The sequence below is a fragment of the Vulpes vulpes genome, chromosome 10, assembly GCF_048418805.1.
Source record: "Vulpes vulpes isolate BD-2025 chromosome 10, VulVul3, whole genome shotgun sequence".
Classification (NCBI taxonomy): Eukaryota; Metazoa; Chordata; class Mammalia; order Carnivora; family Canidae; genus Vulpes; species Vulpes vulpes.
Window position 1 is genome coordinate 56,322,633 of NC_132789.1, and position 22,262 is coordinate 56,344,894.

At 48.9% G+C, this 22,262-nt stretch overlaps 1 pseudogene; it reads right to left on the reverse strand.

Annotated features, from left to right (window-relative positions):
- Positions 1-7,223: 7,223 nt before the first annotated feature.
- Positions 7,224-8,272, reverse strand: LOC112915056 (elongation factor 1-alpha 1 pseudogene; annotated as a pseudogene).
- Positions 8,273-22,262: the final 13,990 nt, after the last annotated feature.

Below are 22,262 nucleotides of genomic sequence, written 5' to 3' on the forward strand. Positions count from 1 at the left end.
GGGTGCAGTTTGAACCTATGACCCTGATATAACAACCTGAGCTGAAACCAAGAATCTGCTTTTAACCGACTGCGCCACCTAGGCGCCCCAACCCTTGAAATAACTTGGTAGAGAAAGCATTATATAATTATCACCTTAGACATGCAGAACACAGCATTTTGCAAATGAGGAAACTGAGGCCTAGTTCATAAATAGCTGATAAACGGCAGGTTGAACCTTCCTCCACCAATGCCTCATTGGCATCACTTATTTTTTGGTTACAGTGACACTTGTTGCCATCCACTGATTTCTGCCTCTGTTACAGACCTCTCTTTCTGGCTGTAGACCCAGGGGATGACTTAAAAGTAAACAAAATGTCAAGACCTATAAGTAAATATCTATAACAAATCATAGTTCCCATAACTATATACTACCACATGTGCTTGGTCTTGCTAGCTTTCGGGGAGTAACACAATAAAGAGCAAGAGAAAAGTACCCTTTGCAAAAATTGACTAACTAAGAAAGCCTCGGCCAACAATCTCTGGTCTTATTAGATTATTTCAGCCTGGCTTCTTTCAGGTGGCAGTTGCCATGGTGTCTCGGGAGGCAAGGGGGGGGGGTGAAGATCAAGGAGGGTCTCTGGTGTTCCTTTTCAGAGTCCATTCCTCAATGGATGGGAGGAACTTAAACATTCATACGAGGAAGGACAGAACTTATTGTTGCTTTCCTTCATTTCTCCATGATACTCACATTAAATAGAGGGGAAATAGAGTTTGTGAAGAGGACAAGGTAGTGGAACAGGAAAGGGAGGTTGTGGGGGAAGGGCCAAGAGCCTCACCGGTAGAGGAAGAAGGCTAGGGTGGGGGCGGGGAAGACTGTGTGAATGTGTGCGTTTTCCAGGGAGAGATTATAGGAACAATTTTCTAAAGTTCTGAAGATCCTGAGGTTGGTCATTTGAAAGAAAATCAACAAAGAGTAGAGATCAAGTAGAAACAGTAGGGCGAGAGGGGAGCATGATGAGAAAGGGGGGAAATATATATATAATCCCAGGCCATAAAAAGGAAAACAAATCAGTGATGGGAAAGAAAGAGTTAAGCTGTAGAGGCAAGTCTTCCGAGGAATAGGCACACAGGGATTGGAGTACCTCAGACAATAGAGGGACTTGATGACCTGTGGTAGAAACGTGGTCAGAGTCCACAGGAAGAACCTGGAAGGAGGGGAGCAAGTTGACTCCCAAGGACTTCGGAGCTGGAAGGGGCCAGAGGCACCATCTTCAAATCTCTCCCTTTTCAGATAAGGAAACTAAGACCAAGGGAAAGGAAGTGACTTTTCAAGAGGTTCTCCAGACCGGATTTTAGCTCAAGGAAGTGCCCTTTCCCCAGCACATGGAGCCAGAGAAGAAAAGAGGCAAGAATGTGTGGGAAGCCAAGCACAAGTGAAATTTGTAAAAGATAGGTTTTAATTTCTACATCCTCTTTAGAAATTATGTACTTTTTTTTTCTTATGGGGACTTGTGTAATTTTAGGACCTAAATCCATTTCGATAACTTCATACTTTAAGTTATTTCAATCAGATAATAACCCCTTCCTCACTTAGGAGGCTATTCCCAGGGAAGGGATCCTTCAGTGACTAAGCACTGAGAAAATTTTTGATGATGTTTAATTGATTTATAATTGTATCTTTTTAAAAAGATTTTATTTATTTATTCAAGAGAGACAGAGACAGAAGCAGAGGGAGCTGGAGAAGCAGGCTCCCTGCAGGGGGCCCACCCAGGACTGGGGGGGGGGGGGGGAAGGGTAGGGGGGATTGCGGGATCGCCCCTGAGCTGAAGGCAGAAGCTCAACTGCTGAGTCACCCAGGCGCCCCTGTAATTATATCTTAAATGCAAATCCTTTAAACCTGCCCTTGGTAGAGTTTATTTATTCACATTTGACAAACACTTTTTAAAGCACCTACTACAGGGCAGCCCCGGGTGGCTCAGCGGTTTAGTACCCCAGGGTGTGATCCTGGAGACCATCCCAGGAGTCCCACGTCAGGCTCCCTGCATGGAGCCTGCTTCTCCCTCTGCCTGTGTCTCTGTGTCTGTCATGGATAAATAAATAAAATCTTAAAAAAAAAAAAAAGCACCTACTATGTGCTAAGTACCTAGGAAATGAAACAAACACAATCCAGTTTATTGTTATGCAGCTGTTTTATAATTGTTTGGATTTAAATTGTTTGGGAATGTCTGTTATTTTTTATGTTATTTCCATTTCTAGATTATGCCACTGTTTTATTTCTCATCTATAATTGGGACAATTGATGTCAGGATTCTTAGGGATTTTCTGATGTGTCTCCTCATCTGTTGTGGAACTACTTATTCTTATGGCCTCAGAATAAGCCAGGACAAATGGTTCACATGGAGTTGATTAGAGCAAGTTTACCACAGAAGATTGTTCAAAGTAAGGAGAGCTGACAAGGCAAATCAAAGCCAGAATCCTTGAGGAACTACGAGTAGCTGACGATTTCACAAACAACCTGCGAGTCCAAAGGGGCTGGAATAGAAGAGCAAATGAGTTAAAGGAGAGAGGAATTTAAGAGGTGGAAGGATTGGGACACCTGGCTGATTCAGTCTGTAGGGCATGTGATGCTTGATCTCGGGGCCATGAGCTCAAGTCCCATGTTGGGTGTGAAGCGTTAAAAAAAAAAAAAGACTTTGGAGGATTGCTGTGAATATTGACTTTACTGGACTTGGAGATTTGAGGTGAATGGCAACTGGCTTATCTTTGGTATGGAGATTAAAGATGCAGAGTTAAGGGCTCTGGTATATATTGCAGAGAATTCTGTAACTTCCTGTACTTGAGCATCTCTATGAGATGCAATGTTGTACTTATATTATTTAATAATCACTATTTTTTGTCCATTTTAAAGTGCATTGTAGGAGTGTCTGGGTGGCTTAGTTGGTTGAGCGTTGGACTCTTGGTTTTGGCTTAGGTCACAATCTCATGGTTGTGAGATTAAGCCTTGGAGTCAGGCTCTGTGCTCAGCAAGAGAGTCTGCTTCAGATTCTCTCTCCCACTCCCTCCTACTCTCTCTCTCTCTCTCTCTCTCAATAAATAAATAAATAAATAAACAAAATCTTAAAAAATTTTAAATTATTTTTTATTTATTTATTAATGACAGAGAGAGAGAGAGAGAGAGAGAGAGAGAGAGAGAGAGAGAGAGGCAGAGACCCAGGCAGAGGGAGAAGCAGGCTCCATGCAGGGAACCTGAGGTGGGATTCATCCCAGGTCTCCAGGATCACACCCCAGACTGAAGGTGGCGCTAAACCACTGAGCCACCGGGGCTGCCCCTATTTTTTATTAAAAAAATATTTTGGGGATCCCTGGGTGGCTCAGCGGTTTAGCACCTGCCCTCGGCCCAGGGCATGATCCTGGAGTCCCAGGATCGAGTCCCACATCAGGCTTCCTGCATGGAGCCTGCTTCTCCCTCTGCCTGTGTCTCTGTCTCTCTCTCTCTCTCTCTGTGTCTCTCATGAATAAATAAATAAAATCCTTTAAAAAATTAAAAAATATTTTATTTACTCATGAGAGATGCACAGAGAAAGAGGCAGACACATAGTCAGAGGGAGAAGCAGGGACTCGATCCCAGGACCCCTGGGATCACGACCTGAGCCAAAGGCAGATGCTCAACCACTGAGCCACCCAGGCACCCAATAAACAAAATCTTAAAAAATGGTTAAAGTGCATTGTACATTTCTTCATTCCACTTCATCCCATGGAATCCATTTGTGTGTATGTGTATCTATATCTCTATCTCCACATTCTACTCCATGAAGTTAAGATTTTTTCTTTGCCCTATCGGGTTCAATGAATCTTTTGATTAAGAGATAAATGTTGCCTGGGTGTACGTGTGTGTTTCCAAAAAACTGGATGGAAGGAAGTCTGAAAGAAAAAGGAATAGGCGTGATGCAGTCGGTTAAGGGTCTGACTCTTGATGCAGCTCAGGTCATGATCTTAGGGTTGTGAGATGGAGCCCCACTCTGCAGCCTCTGCAGAGTCTGCTTGATTCTCTGTCTCCCTCTCCTTCTCCTTCTGCCCCTCCTCCCTCCTCTCTCTAAAATAAATAAATAAATCTTACAAAAAAAAAGAGGGTGAAGTGGGAAACTGGGAGAAATAGGTCTGTTACTCAAGGGGTTACTTCTTCCCTCACCTATCCCCATCTTTACACTACAAACCTTGCCATCCTTTCACACACACACACACACACACACACACACACACACACACACTTCCAAGCTGTCCATCTTTACTCAGTCAGCTTGAAATCCCAGTATTGACTTTTCTTTCTTGAAATGCAAGAAGAAACACACTCCTCTCTCCACCAAGATACCTGAAAAGAGACTTAGGAAATAAACACAATAAACTCACATTACACAATTAAAAATCTTGGAAAACAAACAAGAAACTGTCATTACCATTATGGTGGTATGAGATCCCTTTTAAATTTAAGATATGTTTAAAAGCCATTTAAAATATATAGTACAATTTTCACAATAAGCACACATGAATTTTTAAAAAAGATTTCATTTGTTTATTTGAGAGAGAAAGAGAGCACAAGTAGGAGAAGTGAGAGGCAGAGGGAGAGGGAGAAGCAGACTCCCCGCTGAGCAGGGAGCCCAGTGCTGGGCTCAGTCCCAGGACCTTGGCATCATGACCTGAGCTGAAGGCAGATGCTTAAGTGACTGAGCCACACAGGCACCTCTGAATTTTAAAAAATATTTTATTTATTTATTTTTAAAGATTTTATTTATTTATTCATGAGAGACACATACAGAGAGGGGGGGGGGGCAGAGACCCAGGCAGAGGGAGAAGCAGGCTCCACGTAGGGAGCCTGACGTGGGACTCGATCCGCGGTCCCCAGGATCACGCCATGGGCTGAAGGCGGCACTAAACCACTGAGCCACCTGGGCTGCCCAAAAATATTTTATTTTTAAGTAATCTCTACAACAAACATGGGTTGGTTGAACCTACAAACCTGAGAACCTGAGGTTCTCCCATGGGTTGGGAGAACCTACAAACCTGAGATGGAGAGCTGCACACTACTGACTGGGCCAGCCAGGTACTCCTCCATGAACTTACAGTGTGGCCATTCTGGGAGGCCCCCTGGCTAACCCCTCTATGTTAGCTGGGCATGAGGTACGTGAACATGAGGGTACCCTCTATGCTCCAGGAACTTATATTGAAAGCCTACTTCACAAAAAGCTACCATGACACATATTTCCAGTTTTATTGGAGAAATTGTTGCCATGGATTCTAGTTAGACTCTTCCACTTGCTGGTTAAATTGCCCTGAGGAAATATCTTTATCTACCTAGACCCCAGTTTCCTCATCTGCACTGATGATGTTGGACCGGATGATTTTGTCATCTAGCTCTAACCTCTGTGCTTCATATATAAATAGCTACCTCAGTCAACACACTGTGTCTATGGCAATAATTTCTACATACAGCTTTGCAATAAAAACATTAATAGGAAAAAAAAAACATTAATAGGAGGGCAGCCCCCCCCCAGGGGACTCAGCGGTGGAGTGTCTGCTTTCGGCCCAGGGCATGATCCTGGGGTCCCACGTCGGGCTTCCTGCGTGGAAGCCTGCTTCTCCCTCTCCCTATGTCTCTGCCTCTCTCTCTCTCTCTGTGTCTCTCATGAATAAATAAATAAATACATTTTTTAAAAAAAAGGAAAACCAGAGTTTGAATAATTGCATTCTTTACACAGTTGTTTTTCTCCCTTTCTCTTGCAGACCTTAATGCAGTTGTAATTGAATTTACATATTGAAATTTAATTTGGATTAAGTTAATTTAAAATATTAGAGTCTATCAGCAACTCTCCGACCTGCTGATCTACGCGACCTCCAGGATTTAAGTCCAGTCAAAAACCAAAGCAGCTTCCGGGGTTGTGATTCTGTACCTCCAGTTGGCATTAGAACCACCTCAGGGTTTATATCCAAGCCCAGACCAGAGAGATCCTTTCCTTCTTTTGGGACGTAGGACCAAGCTAGGTCTTTTAACTAATTATATTCTCAACAAACATTTATTAAATGTACTTCTTATTTCACTCACTGGGCCTGCATGTAGGGGGCAAGAAGAATTTAAAAAAATATGCTTTTTTCCACATGGAATCACTCATGACCATGTTAACAGAAGTGCTGGGGTTACAGAGATAATGAAGACCCAGATCCTGCTTCTCCTTGAAAAGGGAGGCAATATTAAGCAAAAAAATATAATACAATGCGAGAAAATTTTGTAGAAGCCTGCATAAAGTTCCATGGGAAGGAAAAGGGAGGCCTGACTTGGAACGATTGTCCACAGGCCAGAAATTATCCCTTCACCCCCTCCTCCATCTATCTCTCCATCCATCCATCCATCCATCCATCCATCCATCCATCCACTGAGCAAACGCCTATGGTTAGTTACTGTATCTAAAGCACTGTGCTGGAGGTTACAAATTCAAAGAAAATAAAAACAGATTCTGAAGGAGTGTCCACTTGGCATAGGAGATGAAACAGGTAAGCACGTAATAATAGGCTCCTCGCGGGCCACTTCTTTATGCTAAGGCTACGCGAGGCTCTCCACCTTGGACTCCCTCTAACAGTAAAATCCTGTGAGGTAGACGTTGGTAGACTCTTTTTAGCAGTTAGGAAACTGAGGTTTAGAGAGGTCAGTAATTTGCTGAGGGTCATGCAGTTGTGGATTATGGAACCGAAGCTCTCACACATTTATCTTCTTTTTTCTTCTCATTAAACTTTTGTTTTAATGGGTCTCAAAAATCCGTGACAGATTTTTGGTCAAGTTGTTTCCATTAAAAAGGACTGATTTTAAAAACTAGTAACTTAAAACTGCCATACACGCAAAAAACAAAAACAAAAAACACTCCAAAAAACCCCCAAATGGTCCACAAAACATTCTCCTTCCTTTCTGAAGGCTTTACGATGCATTGTTCTCATTAACCAGTCTTATACTATTAAACATAAATGCCCAAGGGGATCCCCGGGTGGCTCAGTGGTTTAGCACCTGCCTTTGGCCCAGGGCGTGATCCTGGAGTCCCGGGATCGGATCGAGTCCCACGTCGGGCCCCTGCAGAAGCCTGCTTCTCCTTCTGCCTGTGTCTCCACCTCTCTCTCTTTCTCATGAATAAATAAATAAAATCTTAAAAAAAAAAAAAGACCAATTGACACAAACAGCTCTGAGACGTGCTCACACCCTGATTAAGCCTGGGGTGCCAGGTGTTGGGGATAATATTCATTTAGCCTCTGAGCTTCCTGGGCAGACTAGGTGACCTTGCTGGCTCCAGCTGCCTCTGTCCACTGCTTGGGTGACCCCCACAGCCACCGTCTGTCTCCTGTCACAACAGCAGATGGCCCAGAGGAGGATGGTCGGAGAAGCTCTCAACACACACAGGTTTGACGTAGGTTTGCCAGGAACCATTTCCACGATGGCAGCATCACCAGCTTTCAAGAACTTGGGACCATCTGCCAGCTTTCTTCCAGAACGACGATCTGTCTTCTCCTTCAGCTCAGCAAACCTGTGAGCACTGGGGTAGTGTGACAATCCTTCTCCTTCAGCTCAGCAAACCTGTGAGCACTGGGGTAGTGTGACAATCCCCACGTGCGTGTGCAGCACCGGTTTGGCCTGGAGGGTCAGCCTAATCACCTGAGCCCTGAGGCCAGCTGCTTCCACGGGTGGGTCATTGTTGCTGTCACCTGCCACGTTGCCACCACGAACATTCTTGACAGGTACATTCTAGACACTGAAGCCCACGTTGTCCCCAGGAAGAGCCTCACTCCGAGCTTTGTGGCGCCTTCCGACAGACTTGACTTCAGCTGTCGCAGTGGCCGGAGCGGAGGCCACCAGCAGGCCGGGCTTGCCACCAGTGTCCCTCGGCCCATGGGGATGGTACCCGTAGCACCAATATCGGGGCGTCCAGGAGGGGCAGACGCAGGGCTCACGAGCTGGCGAGCTGGCGGTGGGGTGCAACCCCGAGTTCCAAGCATGTGCTTCCACGGGCACCCCCATCGTCGCGGGGGACCTCCATCCCTGAACCAAGGCAGTTAGCACTTGGCTCCAGCGTGTTGCCGCCGCTCCGGCCTGGAGTTGGCCCACATGCTACGGCGTCGGGGTCGAGCCGATTTCCCCTAATGCAGGCGCCGACTTCCTCGGCGATTCCCTCACATCTCCCCTGGCTGCTCTGTTTACACCAATAGTCCGCTGTTTGACCCGGTGTGTAGCCGAGGGCACGCTTCCCGGGTCGGCGCATCCTTGGGGACACCTGCGTCCCGCTCAGCGAGGCCAGCAGCGCAGTCAGGTCCGCCCGGTCAGCCCCGATGCGCCTCTAACCACGTTTTCCGGGAAGGCTCTGTGTCCCGGGGCATCAGTGAGGGTCCCTAACACTGCTGGCTCGCATTTCCACAGGGGGACAGCAGTGGAGATGCCACGTTCACGTGCAGCCTTCGGTTCCCCCAAGACCCAGGCCTACCTGAAGGAGCCCTTGCGCATCCCAGCAGCCTCCTTCTCCAATTTTTTGGTAGTTGTTTTGTTGATCCCACTGCGTTGGTAGGTCAGATGGCCAGTGGCGGAGACTTGCCCGAATCTATGTGTCCAGGGACGAGGATGTTGACGTGAGTCTTTTCCTTTCCCATTTGGGTTTAGGTTTAGCGGTGGTTTTTACGACACCTGTGTTCTGGCGACAAACCCGTTGCAAAAAAGTCGCACACATTTATCTTATGACAAAGTCTATGCTCCAAAGACTGGATTTTCTGGGTGACTTTTAGGGTTTAAATTGTCTTCACCACCTACCAGCTGCATGGCTTTGGGGGATGTTAACTTCCCTGAGCCTCAGTATCCTCATGAACACCAGGTTGACAGCATCTCGTTCAGAGGACTGGGGTAGGGAGCCAACACCACTCCGATCCGGTGTGCATGTGGCCCAGGGCCTGGGCCAGGCCCACTACATCTGGTGGCTAGCGGTGTCATGCTGTCCTGCACGGGTGGGGAGGTGCAGATCCACAGCGAGCACGGTCTGAGGAAGGAAAGGTCACTTCCAGTGGGACAGTGGGAGGGTGAGTAGACTACGGCTGGAAGAGGAGGGGCTCGCTTACGTTGGGGTCAAGACAACAGATAAGACTTGAACATTTAGACTCTAAAATTTAAAGCAAAAGTCTCAAAAAAAAAATAAAGCAAGTCTCTGTGAGGAAGGAGCTTCCTGTGACCTGTGGGAGGTGACAAAGCAATAGAAATGCAAGCAAATAATAAATAAATAAATTAGATCATTACAGAAAGTGGTAATTGCAAAGGATAATGGGAGCGAAAGTGAGGAGAAAGGGGGAGCCCAGGGGACGAGGAGGGAAGACCCGGTTCCACCTGCAGGTAGAGGCTCTTCACATGTAGATTTACTGCCGCGGCCCAGGGGCACTGCCAAGCGGCCCAAAGGATGGAAATGCAAATACCGCCAGAGCCTGTTAGTAGTGATGCAAATGTGGGAAACCTCTGAGTCAAGCAGAACAACAACAAAACACCCTAATCAATCTTTGAGTCAATCGATCCGTGAGTGAAGACAATTATATCCTCGTGATTTTGATGAGAGAAAGACAATATATGTTTCTTGTCCTTAATTTGTCCTCTTGCCAGCCAGTACTAGGAAAGATTAGTCAAGGTCATCCTATTCTTATTGTCTGTTTATTATTTGAATTTACTTTTTTTTTTTTTTTTTAAGATTTTATTTATTTATGAGAGACACAGAGAGAGGCAGAGACACAGGCAGAGGGAGAAGCAGGCTCCATGCAGGGAGCCCGATGTGGGACTCGATTCCCGGGCGTAGGATCATGCTCTGGGCGGGAGGCAGATGCTAAACCGCTGAGCACCGCCCCCCCACGCCCCGCCCTTACTGTCTGTTTAGTCATCCGTTCAACAAACATATTCCTGGAAGCTTACTATGTGTCATCACCCCCAGGGGGGATGGGGGGGTGGGGAGGGACGGTGGGGGGATGATGGGGGGATGGTGAGGGGACAGGGGGCACGGTGGGGGGACGAGGGAGGACGGGGGGAATGGTGTGGGGACGGGGAGATGGTGGGGGGACGGGGGAGATGGTCGGGGGACGGGGGAGATGGTGGGGGACGGTGGGGGGGAATGGTGGGGGGACGGGGGGAGATGGTGGGGGGACGGGGGGAGATGGTGGGGGACGGTGGGGGGACTGGGGGAGATGGTGGGGGATGGTGGGGGGGAATGGTGGGGGGACGGGGGAGATTGTGGGAGACTGGGGGAGATGGTGGGGGGACGGGGGAGATGGTGGGGGACGGTGGGGGGAATGGTGGGGGAACGGGGGGAGATGGTGGGGGGAGATGGTGGAGGACGGTGGGGGGGAATGGTGGGGGGATGGGGGAGATGGGGAGGAATGGTGGGGGGAGGGGGGGAGATGGTGGAGGATGGTGGGGGGAATCGTGGGGGGACGGGGGAGATGGTGCGGGGATGGGGAGGAGATGGTGCGGGGACGGTGGGACGGTGGGGGACGTTGGGGGGACGGGGTGGGGGACGGGGGGGGCGACGGTGGGGACGGTGGGGACGGCGTGCAGTGTCGCGCTCGCAGGGCTTTGGTGAGGGCCCCGGGAGCGTGCGGCCTCATCTCCTGCCGAGGGGACCGAGGACGCGGCGCGGGGAGGTCGGCGGGGCCCGGACAGGCGCGCCTTCCGCAGCGCGAGCTCGTCCTTGGGACGCTGCTCCCGCACCCCGCGGCGCTGGCCGCCCGGACCCGGGAGCCCTAGACGCTCACCCGCGGGTTCCGCCCGGGCCGGAGGCAGGGCCGGCTCGCGTCACTGGGGCCAGAGCCCCCCAGCGCCACCCACCCCGCCCCAGTTTCTTAGCCTCTCCCGGGCAGAGAGCGGGACAAGCGGCGGGACAGCGCCCCCTGGTGGCCCCCGGCCCAATTACCCGCAAGGAGAGCGCGGCGGCCACCCCGGCGGTGGGAGGCCCGGCGCATGCGCTCCCGGAGGCCTCCGACTGTCAGGACCTTGTACTTGCTCCTTCTCAATATATATATTTTTAAGATTATATTTATTTATTCATGAGAGAGACACACACACAGAGAGAGAGAGAGACAGAGGCAGAGACACAGGCAGAGACACAGGCAGAGAGAGAAGCAGGCTCCCTGCATGGAACCTGAGGTTGGACTCGATCCCGGAACCCCGGGGTCAGGCCCTGGGCCAAAGGCAGGCACTAAACCGCTGAGCCCCCAGGTGTCCCCCTCCTTCCCAATATTTGAAGAATATTTCAGTATCATCTTCATGGTGGTGACTCAGGGTTTTTGTTGTTGTTGTTGTTGTTTGTTTTCCACTCAGTCCAAGCGTGTCTCCTGATTCCACTACAGGTACTTCCTATTCCAGGATCTCGTCACCGCAAATTCAGCAGGGCCCTGGAGTGAGGAAGGTGCCCTGCCCTCCCCTGCGCCTCTAGAGGCAGCCTTAGCCCGCTTACTGGGGAAGGGGAAGCCGGCAGGCCTATGCTAGGTCTCGGCCCTCCCGGGAGTGACCCTTTCTGCGGCCCTCGATCATGGTGTCCCCATCCTCCTTTCCCTGTAGGCTGTCCCCCTTTCTCTTCGGAGCTGCAGGGACGCGGGGAGGGCAGATCCGTTGCTTTCCCCTTGCTTCTTGACTTCCTCAATCGTCCCAAGACGATTATGCTGGAATAACTGTGATATTCTTACCTGGAAAATTAGGGCAATTTCAGGAAGAAATTATGATTTAGGAGAAATAAAAATTGACCTTCTAGGGGCACCTGGGGGACTCAGTTGGCTCAGGTCATGATCCCAGGTCCTGGTATTGAGTCCCTTCTCAGCGGCAGGTCTACTTCTCCCTCTCCCCCCTCTCCCCACCTTCCTTCTACTTGTGCTCTCTCCCTCTCTTACTCTGTCAAATAAAGAAATGAAATCTTAAAAAAAAAAATTGATTTTCTAGGTAGTTGGGATTTTTCCTCTCACTGTGCAAAGAAAAGTACCTCCAGACTTGGATCTCACGTGTCCTCCCTTCCATTCCTGACCCGCCAGTGGACTGAGTCAGGTTCCAGTTTCTGGTGGTTTTAAGGTTTTTTATTTTTTAAAATTATATTTTATTTTTAAAAATTTATTTATTTATTTATTTGAGAGAGAGAAAGGGAGAGAGAGCACAAGCAGTGGCGAGAGGGAAAAGCAGAGTCCCCCTGAACAGGGAGCCCGTGCGGGGGCTCAACCCCAGGACCCTGGGATCATGACCTGAACCAGAGGCAGACGCCCAACTGACTGAACCACCCAGGTGCCCCTAGTTTTAAAGATTTTAAGGAATCTCTACACCCAGCGTGGGGCTCAAATTTACAACCCCGAGATCAAGAGTCACGTGCTCCACCTAGCTGAGCCTGCCGGGCACCCCAAACTTCTGAGTTCTTTAAATCCAGTTTTTCATTCGTGAGAGCTGTGGGCTTGCTTGTTTCTCCACGTTGATCTATTAAGTAAGCACGTGTCTCAGGATCCCTTATTATCAATATTAATTAAGTCAATGTGATGGGGAGCACGGGGCTAGCCAGGGACAAAGCCAGGCCCTTGACTCAGGCAGAGGGACCTTCCTGTAGGGACCCAGTGGCCTCCACGGCATCCTTCCCTCGGGGCAGGAGGCAATCCTAGCCCGGCCCCAGCAGCCTGTGAGTCTACGCTGACCTACAAAAATTCCTTAGAAATCTGCACCCATGAGCCCTGGAGGTCGGCGTTGGCGATCGTCCCCAAACCCACGGCCCACCGGTACACACCTGCAGGTCTCAGACTCAGGTTCTCGGGGACGGTGGTGAGTGGCCCTTCCCAACAAGGGGCAGCCCCTCGAGGTCCTGGGGACCCGGCTCCCAGAATTCCTCAGAGGGCACGCTGCCACACCCCCAGCTCCTGGGTCCCCTGTCGGCCTCCGTCACAGGCCCCAGGCGGCCCGGCCCCGACCCTCGGGTCCCCTGGGCTTCACTATCCTGTCCCCAGGCTTCACTAAAGCCACCGGTTTGCACCAAAGGCGTCTCAAGACTTCTGGGTGGGCGGCTCCGGACCTCACCTACATTCCAGAACTGCTTCAAATACGGTCCAAATCCTCCAGTGTAGTGGAGATACACTGTTGTCACCGAACCAAGGTGACTTTGCTCCTTGGTGAGTCAAAGATACTCCAGATGGGGTTGTCACACAGAGTAAACTGTATTTGCAGCAAATAAGGAGATCACTGGGAATAACTTCCAAAGCCGTGACACCTTGAGCAACAGCGAACAGGTTCCTTTTATTTAGGGTTAGGATGAATATTTAGGTAAGGAAGCCTGCCATCCCATGTAGAGGCGGGCATAGGTCTGCACACGCACCTTAAGGAGACATTCCTGGGGCACCCGAGAGGCTCAGTTGGTTAAGGGGTTAAGTGTCTGCCTTGGACTCAGGTCATAGTCCCCGGGTCTTGGATGGAGCCCCACATTGGGCTCCCTGCTTCTCCCTCTCCCTCTGCCCCTCTCCACCGTTCCTATACTCTCTCTCTCTCTCTTGTTTTCTCTCAAATAAGTAAACAAAATCTTTGAGGAAAAGAAAAAGAAATATTCCTGTACGTACATTGTATATTATGTAAATTATGCTTGTGCCCCTCCCGGTGGAGATTTGTGTTGTAACGAGGTAAAGATAGTTGTCGGTCATTCTAGAGGTTAGTCCGTGGTCCATCTAGAAAGGCCTGAGTTTTGGGGGTTGCACTCAAACTAGCCTGGGTGGCTTGGGCTGGCTGGAGGCCTGGCCAGGATAGCGAGATAGCCAGACCCTGCTATCACTTGAGGGGTGGTTCCTGTTTCCATTTGCCTGAGTCAAGACAGAAGCTGGAAAAGAAGAGCTTAAGGAAGAATGTGGGACACAGACCAGTGAGTATAAACAGGTGGGCAACACAGCTCAGGGCCTGTGGTCTAGCTGGTGACACTACTTTCCTCTTGGCAAGGTTCAGGGTCTTATCTTGAGTCAAGGAATGTATGATGCCTTCTTATTCTTCTGGGAGGGCTTGAGGTTATAAAACACCTCATACCCTTAGTATCTGACTCTTCGTCACAACAGGTGCTAAGCTGGACAAAATTTTTCTTTTTTAAAGATTGTATTTACTTATGAGAGACCCACAGAGAGAGGCAGAGACACAGGCAGAGGGAGAAGCAGGCTCCATGCAGGGAGCCTGATGTGGGTCTCAATCCCAGGTCTTCAGGATCACACCCTGATCAGAAGGCAGTGCTAAACCGCTGAGCCCCCCAGGCGTCCTCAAACTGTATCTTAAGTGTCAGTTCATCATGTCCCTCGTGTGTCACGTCTCTTAGTGGCTCTCAGAGTGCTGCTACCATCGGGAGCACTCCCCGGCATTCCCGAGGCCTCATCCCTGCCGCAGAGCCTTAGCTCCCCTTCCGCTGCAGCTTGGCGGGGCTCCCTCCCACCCCTACCTCTGCCTGCCCCTCCTGGACACTCCAGCCTCTGGGGCCTCAAATAACTTTAGTATCGTGGCCACAGTCTGGCGTGGAACAGCCTCTGCCACTCTTTGCAATGTGTGATAGTTTTGTCCCTCCAGCTAGTCAGGCCTAACTACAATAGCAGCTCTCTGGGTGCAGGGCTGGACACCCTGGAAGTTCCCAACTGACACCTGCCCATTAGTCTGCTGGCAGGTGAGCCACCCCCACCTCCCCTTTCTCCGTGTTGCCACGGCACGTTGTTATACCTGGGTTATACTACGTACCATAGCTTACCTTTTATTAAAGGTGGAGCTCATACCTGTTTCTTGGGCGGCACTGGGCCTTCCTCAAGCATAGAGACCACATTGCAATGTGTTGCCCTGGTCACAGCCTTTAGCAGAGGGCTGTAGAGAGAAGCAGCGCAACACCTTTTTTTTCCCCTGGTGTGAATATTTTTATTCAACTGAAGGAAAACAAACCACATATTTTTAAAGTAAGCTCCACACCCAAGGTGGGGCTTGAACTCCCAACCCCAAGATCAAGAGCACATGCTCTACTGACGGAGCCAGCCAGGCGCCCCTGGAGTCTTTTCTTTCTAAAATTTTACGTACAGACAGTAAGCGTTGTCTCTTTCATCACGTAGATGCTGTGGATAATCTGTTCAGGGGAAACTCACTTAGGCCACCCTGGTGGATCCCACATCCTTCCACTAGTGTCATAAACCCCAAGGCTATATTTCAGCATCAGATCATCCCGGTTTGAGCAGAGGTAGCAAGAGCGAGAAGCCTGGCTAAATTTTCATGGCTGGTTCCAGTAGAGCTGCTGGTGGTCCACCTTGCTTTCAGAGGTATGACAAAGCAAAAGGCCAACAATTTTTATAGCCATATCAAATTTTTCATGATCCTGCGTGGCTCTTCCTCCAGGATTCTCTCCTGATAATGATAATAGTGACAGTAATAATAGTAGCAGCTAATGCCTATCTAGCATTTATAGATCCTTATTCTATGCCAAGCGCTGTTCTAAATGCTTTGCTCATTTAACATTTACAACAACCTTATGAACCGGGGGGGAGAGGGGGACTGGGGCTGAGGCACTGACTCAGGGTCACACATGTGCACGTTGGTGCTCTAGCTGCTTTTCTTGCTCCACCCTAGTCCTGGCCCTGCTTATGAAAGAGTTATTATCTACACTGTTTTTCCAATGAATAAACTGAGGCACTGAGAGATGAAGTAACTTGCCTAAGGTCACACAGGTGGCCAGTGGCAGAATTGGGATTTGAATCCTAGCAGTCCCAGAATCCTTCCAATCTTTTTAGTTTTTATTTTTTAATTTAAATTTTTTATGATTTTATTTATTTCAGAGATAGTGAATGAGAGAATGAGAGAGAGAGAGAGCATGAGTGGAGGAGGGGTAGAGGGAGAAGTAGACTCCCCTCTGAGAGGGGGGCCGGACGTGGGACTCAATCCCAGGATTCCAGGATCATGACCTGAGCCGAAGGCAGACACTCAACCGCTGAGCCACCCAGATGCCCCCTCAAATGTTCATGTTATGGACACGATTATATATGGTATAAACTGTAGATCCAAATAGACTGGAACTATGTGCCTGAAGAGACGTGGACGAGGTAAGTCCATCATGGGATGTGGGAACGTGGGTGTGGTGAGGGGAGGCAGGCTGCAGAGTGTCTGTGACTAAGGAAGCAGACTTAAGTTATCTGATTGCGTGGTCATCTGCCTGAAGAAAGACTCCATAAACATAAGAGGGGCGGCCTTGGAGCCTAAGGAAAAGGGGTCAGAGATCAAGACTCATAGGTGGTACTCTCTGAGGAGACGATCTGTGGCTACTCACCAGGCTCCACCTGGGTCTGGGTAAACAGGCCTGTTGTGGGCTGAGTTGGGTCCCACTCAAATTCATATATTGAAGCCCTAACCCCCAATATCTGTGTTTGGGAGATAGGGCCTTAAAAGGAGAGAGCAGCGTTATTAACAACAGCCAGAGAGTGGAGACACCCAAGTCAACATCAACCGATGAAGGGATAAAGAAAATGCGGCATAGCATGCGGCCTTAAAAGGGAGTGAAATTCTGATATATGCTACAACATGGGTGAACCCTAAAGACATTATGCTGAGTGAGAAACATGACAAATTATAGGATTCCACTTATATGAGGTACCTAGAATGGGCAAATTACTTGATTAAAAATTTTTTTTGATTACTTGATTATATGACACAATTCTGTATATTTCAAGCCTTGACTTTCCTTTACCATCCCACATACTTTTTATTTCCAGGTAGTTTTTCTTTTCTTTTCTTTTTTTTTTTTTTTTAAGATTTTATTTTTAAGTAATCACTATACCCCGTATGGGCCTTGAACTCACAACCCTGAGATCAAGGGTTGCATGCTCTACTGACTGAGCCGGCCAGGTGCCTTGAGGTAAACAGCTCTTTACTTCGGTGCTCCATTCCATGGTGTGGGAATGATGGTCCCTGCCCATCGGCCTGTGGTAGGTCGGTGGGCCCCATATCGCATGAGCGGTTGTGGAGTGTGGAAGGAGGAGACCCAGAGGGGCTGAGAGGTCAGGGTGCTAACAGTCAACATGCAGGAAGCAAAGACAGTGGCCACCACCTGAGGGTGACAAAGGCTGCAGGAGTCAGGCAAGTGGTTCTAGGTGTGGTTCCAGGGCAAACATTTGGAAAAGAAAGCTGTGGCTGCCGATGGAGGGAAGAGAGACCTTGAGTATTAGTGACTGAAGTCAGAGCAGCCAGGAGGCCATCAGAGTTGTTGCCAACATCACCAGCCTCCGCCTCTTCCCTCAGACCCCAGGCCCTGCCCTTTCGCTTCACGGGTCCCTCAGCCCCTCCTCACTTCTTTCTTCCTGCCCTCTGTCTTCTGGAGAACTAAACAAGATCTTCCTCAGGGCCTTTGATTAGTAGGTCCTCTGGGCAGAGAACGTCAAGGCTACTTAGGGGGCGTGGAGGTTGCGGGGAGCTGAGGTGGTGGAGGCTGTCTTGCTGCCTGTGCCGGGTCAAAATTGGTGGAGGGGTTTGCGCTGTTGCAGTTGTGTCAGGCCCTTCAGAACCCCAGAGTGCAAGACAAGTCACCTTGGAGTCTCAGAGTCTAGCCTTTCCCTTTGCTTCTCTTTGCATTTCAGACCACGTGAGGCCTCCGATCCACAGGATAACATCTGTTCTTTTTTATTATTATTATTAAGTTTTAATTTGAACCCCAGGATGGTTAGCATACGGTGTTCTATTAGTTTCAGGTGTACAGTATAGTGATTAAGCAGAAAAATTCTGCCCTTGATGTCTAGTGTCATTAAATGGAGCCTAGAAAGAGGTCTGCCTCGGATGTCCGGCCAGAAAGTCTCAACATCTCGCAGCATCAGAAAGCGATGGGTCGGGACCCAAGTTGCTCAGCCCTGACCTGTCCAGCTCCAGCCCCCTACAGCTACGTGCCGTGGCAACACAGCCTAGAGGAAGGAGATTCCAGGATCTCTCCAGCCAGACTGTCCAGGCCTGGCTCTCGGGAGCAGCAGCTGTGGCTAGGAGACGGGCGCCAGGGATGGAGGCCGCCTGGGTGAGCTACATCGCTGGACGGTAGCGGGGCTGTGCGGCCTTGCTGGGTCCAGAGGGAAAGGTGGGAAAACAGGAGTGTGTGCGGGGCCAGGTGAGGGTCCCACAAGTGATGCAGAATAACGCAAGAGGAGGGAGAGGTGGCGGGGGCTTTCCTTCGTGCAGATCGGAAGCAGGTTTCCAGCGAAGGGCTGTGCTTGTTGCTAACGCCGTAGGCCCGTCCACCTGGCTATGCGGAACTCAGTGGAGACTTCTCTCTGGCTCCAGAAGCTCAGCAACATGATGTTGTATGACTTTGTTTTTTTGTTTTGTTTTTTTAAGATTTTATTTATTTATTTATGAGAGACACACGGAGACATAGAGAGAGAGGCAGAGACACAGGCAGAGGGAGAAGCAGGCTCCATGCAGGGAGCCCGACGCGGGACTCGACCCTGGGACTCCAGGATCAAGCCCTGAGCCAGAGGCAGATGCCCAACTGATGAGCCACCCAGGGGTCCCTGTTGTATGACTTTGGACAGTTTGACACTGTTTTGAAAACCCAGTGATTAAAACTGGGTTACTGGGGCGGCCGGGTGCTCGGTGGCTTAGCACCGCTTCAGCCCAGGGCCTGACCCCAGGGTCCTGGAATTGAGTCTTGCATCGGGCTCCCTGTAGGGAGCCTGCTTCTCCCTCTGCCTGTGGCTCTGCCTCTCTCTCTCTGTGTCTCTCGTGAGTAAATAAATAAAATCATAAAAAAAATTTAAAAACTGGGTTACTGAAATAACTGCCTTATCTGACAGATAAAGAGTGACCTTGGATAAGTGGGAGGTCCTTGTAAACTCTAGAGCCTTGTTATTTGAAGTTTGGCTTATGGACCAACAGTGTCAAAGTTACCCAGTAGCTTGTTACAAGTGAAAATTTCAGGTCCCATTCCCAATCTGCAGAACCACAACCTGCATTTTAACAAGATCCCCAGATATTTGTATGCATATGAAAGTTTAAAAGGCATCACTATAAAACACTCTGTAAATTAGTTTACTGCTTGAGGGAGAACCAAATATCACTTGGGATTCAGTTTTGTTCTCTAATAAAAGACCACAAGGGAGTGGGAGGTGGCTACCTCTATGAGCAACAGATCCCTCTACCCTAATTTCTTTAATAAGTGTAGTTTTAAGAAGGATGGTTAAGAATGTCCTGGATGGACCTAGAGGGTATTATGCTAAGTGAAATAAGTCAGTTGGAAAAAGACAAATGACATATGATTTCACTCATATGTGGAATTTAAGAAACAAAACAGATGAACAGGGATGCCTGGCTGGCTCAGTGGTTGAGCATCTGCTCAGGACGTGATCCCGGGATCGAGTCCCACATCAGGATCCCTGCAGGGAGCTTGCTTCTCCTTCTGCCTGTGTCTCTGCCTCTCTCTCTCTGTGTCTGTCATGAATAAATAAATAAAATCTTTAAAAAAATCAGATAAACATAGGGTAAGGGAAAGAAAAATAAAATAAGATGAAAATAGAGAGGGAGGCAAACCATAAGAGATATTGAACTCTAGGAAACAGACTGAGGGTTGCTGGTGGGGAGGTGGGGGGGGATGGAATAACTGGGTGATGGGCATTAAGGAGGGCATGTGACGTGATGAGCACTGGATGGATATTCTATGCAACTACTGAATTACTAAATTCTACTCCTGAAACTAATAATATAGTATATGCTAGCTCAACTGAATTTAAATAAAGAATTTAAAAAAATATCCTAGCAGTGAGCTAGGAGGAAATGAAGGAAGGAAGACCCTAGAGAGAAGAGAAGGAAGATGGTTTTTGGAAGGAGGATGGCCTAGAATGATTTTCTGGGATGAGTGCAGGGGAGTATTCCTAGAGACAAGCAGAGAGCATTTGTAAATGTGCAGGGCGGGGGCGGGGGAGGCTTTGAGCACATGAAGATTTGGTTTTCTGGGCTAGGAGAGAGGTTTCTCTATTAAGCTACTTTTTCCTTTTTCTAAAAGAAAGTGTGCTTCCAACACGGACACTCCTCTTGCTCCTCTGCTGGACCAGCCAGGCTTCTCTGAGACCGACAGCTTCCATCATCAGGCTCAGGGCGAAGGCCTCTGCCAAGTACAAATGTTGCCGCGATGATGAAGGCTATAGGGCTGCCTGCTGGGAAGAGCTGTAGGGAAAGTAAGACCTCTACCCACCATGTGTTCCCCAGCACAGGGGGCCTCTGTGGGGCCCCAATGGGGAGATGGGTGAGGAAGCCTGACTTTTACAGGTGCTACCTCAGCATCTTTTTTTTTTTTTAATAATATTTTATTTATTTATTCATGAGAGACACAGAGAAAGAGAGGCAGAGACACAGGCAGAGGGAGAAGCAGGCTCCACACAGGGAGCCCGATGTGGCACTCGATCCTGGGACTCCAGGATCACGCCCTGGGCTGAAGGCAGACGCTCAACCGCTGAGCCACCCAGGCGTCCCTACCTCAGCATCTTTTAAGCCACTCAATACCATCTCTACCCAGAGGTTTGCCCCTACACCGTTACTACCTTGGTTGTACCTTCTGGAGGGATGTGAGTATGATCTCTCTGGGGAAACATCCAATTTGCTTGGAAGAGTAGTCTCTGTACCCTGTCATCAAGGTGTCTGCCTGTTCTGCTCCACACCCTTCCCACATTCCCACTGGGAGGGTCTGCTCAATCCTAGCTGGTTTGGATTCTCCCCTAGAGCCTGGAGTACCTCCTTGTTTACTAGGAACCTCCTTGTCCTGACCCGTGCTCTTCCCACCTGCCCTGTGGATATTTGGTAGAGGTGGAGGGGAGACGGGCTTGTCATGAGCCCCCTTTGGGACTGTTAGTGCTTGTCCCAATTGCCTTGCTAGGAGAGAGCATGTTGATGCTAAGTACTTTCCTGAGGTTTGGCCCCCTTTCTTCTTAGGATCTCACTCCAGGGAATCCCTGGGTGGCTCAGTGGTTTAGCGCCTGCCTTCGGCCCAGGGCATGATCCTGGAGTCCCAGGATCAAGTCCCACATTAGGTTCCTTGCATGGAGCCTGCTTCTCCCTCTGCCTGTGTCTCTGCCTTTCTCTCTCTCTCTCTCTCTGTCTTTCATGAATAAATACATAAAATCTTTAAAAAAAAAAAAAGGATCTCACTCCATAGGTTAGTAGAGAAGGTCAGAGGGAGGTTTGTGAGCCTAGTACAGGCAGTTATAACCCAAGGGTCTACTGAGCCATTTTTCCACCAGTGCTTTAATAAACTCACAAGGGCACTGACCATGAGTGGCTCTGAGTGTTTGGGTTTCCGTGACCTTCTCGTTGGAGGGGGAGGTGCAAGTAACAGAGAGGGGTTTGCAGGGGAGACCTTCCTTTATCGAAACAAGTCCCAGAGCTATCAATACCAGCAGTGGGTGGGAGTCTCATTGTCAGGAGGTGGGAATGACTTGGACCCACCCCAAGTGGCACAGTCCCTTGTCTGACATCCCTCCAGCTGTCACAACTCTTCTAAGCTGCGCTGCCCTGAAGACCTGTCTTAGTGGCTTAGCAGAAAATGTAAAGGAATGTTCAAAAGACCAAACTGATTACTGAGACAATAGGAAAATTAACACAGAGGATATAATTAGCATAGAGCTTACAAAGTACAGATTCTCTAATTTGTTCCAATCTGCTGAAATACTTAAACTCTGGTCCAAAAGGATGTGGAAAGATGTCCAATACATCTATCTACTGACCACCCTCAGCATGCCAGAAACATCGTGGCACCCATACTGTGGAAGGCGCAGGAAGGGCAAGAGAGCACAGAAGATGTCTGCCCTGTATTTTATTTCCTCCAAAGAGCTTTCAGCTTTTGGAATCATTTCCTTTCTACCTCAGTGTAATATTTAAAATGCTAATTCTATCATTTCTATGTTGTATGGTCTTTTGGTTATTAGAGTTCTCACAAGGAAACTGGCAAGGAAAAATTCAGGACCCATGAGGTCATTCTTATTTCTTATTTATTCATTTATTTATTTTAAAAATAATCTCTACACCCAATGTGGGGCTGAAACTCATAGCCCTGAGATCAAGAGTTGCATACTTCACCTACTGAACCAGCCAGGTGCATCCCCCAGGAGTTCACTTTTAAATTTCAGGCTAAGGAGGGCAGAGTCTGGGCTGTTTGGCTCTCTTTCTTTTGTCCTTTAAGTAGCAATTGCTTTTCCATCAGAGGAAAGGCAAATCTAGATTCTTTTCTTTTTTTTTTAAAGATTATTTATTTATTT